Source organism: Pongo abelii, chromosome X (assembly GCF_028885655.2).
Source record: "Pongo abelii isolate AG06213 chromosome X, NHGRI_mPonAbe1-v2.0_pri, whole genome shotgun sequence".
Classification (NCBI taxonomy): Eukaryota; Metazoa; Chordata; class Mammalia; order Primates; family Hominidae; genus Pongo; species Pongo abelii.
The window spans coordinates 98,899,523-98,902,569 of record NC_072008.2 but is presented as its reverse complement, the minus strand read 5'-3'; the positions used below and the strand labels follow the sequence as shown (position 1 = coordinate 98,902,569).

At 42.1% G+C, this 3,047-nt stretch overlaps 1 pseudogene; it reads left to right on the top strand.

Annotated features, from left to right (window-relative positions):
* Nucleotides 1-1,580: 1,580 nt before the first annotated feature.
* Nucleotides 1,581-2,778, top strand: LOC100454906 (hsc70-interacting protein-like; annotated as a pseudogene).
* Nucleotides 2,779-3,047: the final 269 nt, after the last annotated feature.

The window sequence follows — 3,047 nt, the reverse complement described above, 5'->3', positions numbered from 1 at the left end:
GCAGTGGAGACAAATCGCAACATCAACAATGCATTTGGCCCAGGAACAGCTAATGAACATACAGTAGAGTAGTGGTCCAGGAAGTTTTGCAAAGAAGATGGGAGCCTTGGAGATGAGGAGCATAGTGGCCGGCCATTGGAAGTTGACAACAGCCAACTGAGAGCAATAATCGAAGTTGATCCTCTTACAACTACATGAAAAGTTGCTGAAAAACTCAATGTCAACCATTCTACTATCATTCAGCATTTGAAGCAAATTGGAAAGGTGAAAAGGCTCGATAACTGTGTGCCTCATGAGCTGAGTGAAATTTAAATGATTTAATGACTTAATTTAATTTAATGATTAAAATGATTTTTTAAAAATTATTATTTTGAAGTGTCGTCTTCTTTTATTCTAGGCAATAACAATGAATCATTTCTCTACCAGATTGTGATGTGCAATGAAAAGCGGATTTTATAAGACAACCGATGATGACCAGCTCAGTGGTTGGACTGAGAAGAAGCTCCAAAGCAGTTCCCAAAGCCAAACTTGCACCAAAAAAAATGGTCATGGTCACTGTTTGGTGGCCTACTGCCAGTCTGATCCACTATAGCTTTCTGAATCCCAGCAAGACCATTACGTCTGAGAAGTATGCTCAGCAAGTTGATGAGATACACCGAAAACTGCAATGGTTGCAGCTGTCATTGGTCCACAGAAAGGGTTCAATTCTTCTCCAGGACAATTACCAACCACACGTCACACAACCACTGCTTCAAAAGTTGAATGAACTGTGCTACGAAGTTTTGTTTCATCCACCATATTCATCTGACCTCTTGCTAACTGACTACCACTTCTTCAAGCATCTCAACAACTTTTTGCGGGAAAACGCTTCCACAACCAGCAGGATGCAGACAATGCTTCCGAAGAGTTTGTCTAATCACAACATGCATATTTTTATTCCACAGACATAAACAAACTTACTCCTCCTTGGCAAAAATCTGTTGATTGTAACTATTGTCTTAGCTTTTGCTAAGGTTTGAATAATTGTCCTCTGCAAAACTCACTTAATCATCTTCAACGTGGCAGCAATGAAATGTGGGGCCTTTAAGAGGTGATTGGATCATGAGGACTCTGCCCTCATGAATGGGTTAATCCATTTATGGATTAATGGGTTAGTGGGTTAATGGCTTAATGGGTTATCATGGGAGGAGAACTGGTGGCTTTATACAAAAAGAAAGACCTCAGTTAGCACGCAAGCATGCTCTGCTCCTCTGCCATGTGTTACACTGCACTGCTTCAAGACATCACGAGACTGTCTCCACCAGCAAAAAGGCTCTCATTAGATGTGGTTCCTCAGCCTTGAATTTAGCCTTCATAACGATAAGAAATAAATTCCTTTCATTATAAATACCCACTTTCAGGTGTTTTTTTAATAAGTACAGAAAATTAACTAAGACACTTATAAACTTATTCCCTCAGGTTTCCTATGCACCTTATGAGCTATCTAACATTAAACAAGCCCTTCTGCGTGGTCACACTGAGCCAGCGCCTGGGCCTGGAACCAGGCCACAGCCCCCCGCTTCACCCACCACCTCACTACCATGGACCCCCACAAAGTGAATGAGCTTTGGGCCTTTGTGAAAATGTGTAAGCAGGATCTGAGCGTTCTGCACACCGAGGAAATGCGCTTCCTGAGGGAGTGGATGGAGAGCATGGGAGGTAAAGTACCACCTGCTACAAAGAAAGCTAAATCAGAAGAAAATACCAAGGAAGAAAAACCTGATAGTAAGAAGGTGGAGGAAGACTTAAAGGCAGACGAACCGTCAAGTGAGGAAAGTGATCTAGAAATTGATAAAGAAGGTGCGATTGAACGAGACACTCATGCTCCTCAAGAAATGGGAGATGAAAATGCGGAGATAACGGAGGAGATGATGGATCATGCAAACAACAAAAAACTGGCTGCTATTGAATCCCTAAATGATGGTGAACTCCAGAAAGCCATTGACTTATTCACAGATGCCATCAAGCTGAATCCTCGCTTGGCCATTTTGTATGCCAAGAGGGCCAGTGCTTTCGTCAAATTACAGAAGCCAAATGCTGCCATCCGAGACTGTGACAGAGCCATTGAAATAAATCCTGATTCAGCTCAGCCTTAGAAGTGGTGGGAGAAAGCACACAGACTTCTAGGCCACTGGGAAGAAGCAACCCATGATCTTGCCCTTGCCTGTAAATTGGATTATAATGAAGATGCTAGTGCAATGCTGAAAGAAGTTCAACCTAGGGCACAGAAAATTGCAGAACATCAGAGAAAGTATGGGCAAAAATGTGAAGAGCGAGAGATCAAAGAAAGAATAGAACGAGTTAAGAAGGCTCAAGAAGAGCATGAGGGAGCCCAGAGGGAGGAAGAAGCCAGACGACCGTCAGGAGCTCAGTATGGCTCTTTTCCAGGTGGCTTTCCTGGGGGAATGCCTGGTAATTTTCCCGGAGGAATGCCTGGAATGGGAGGGGGCATGCCTGGAATGGCCGAAATGCCTGGACTCAATGAAATTCTTAGTGATCCAGAGGTTCTTGCAGCCATGCAGGATCCAGAAGTTATGGTGGCTTTCCAGGATGTGGCTCAGAACCCAGCAAATATGTCAAAATACCAGAGCAACCCAAAGGTTATGAATCTCATCAGTAAATTGTCAGCCAAATTTGGAGGTCAAGCGTAATGTCCTTCTGATAAATAAAGCCTTTGCTGAAGGAAAAGCAACCTAGATCACCTTATGGATGTCACAATAATACAAACCAATGTACCTCTGACCTTCTCATCAAGAGAGCTGGGGTACTTTGAAGATAATCCCTACCCCTCTCCCCCAAATGCAGCTGAAGCATTTTACAGTGGTTTGCCATTAGGGTGTTCATTCAGATAATGTTTTCCTACTAGGAATTACAAACTTTAAACACTTTTTAAATCTTCAAAATATTTAAAACAAATTTAAAGGGTTTGTTAATTCTTATATTTTTCTTTACTAATCATTTTGGATTTTTTTTCTTTGAATTATTGGGCAGGGAAGATGCTTATGTAT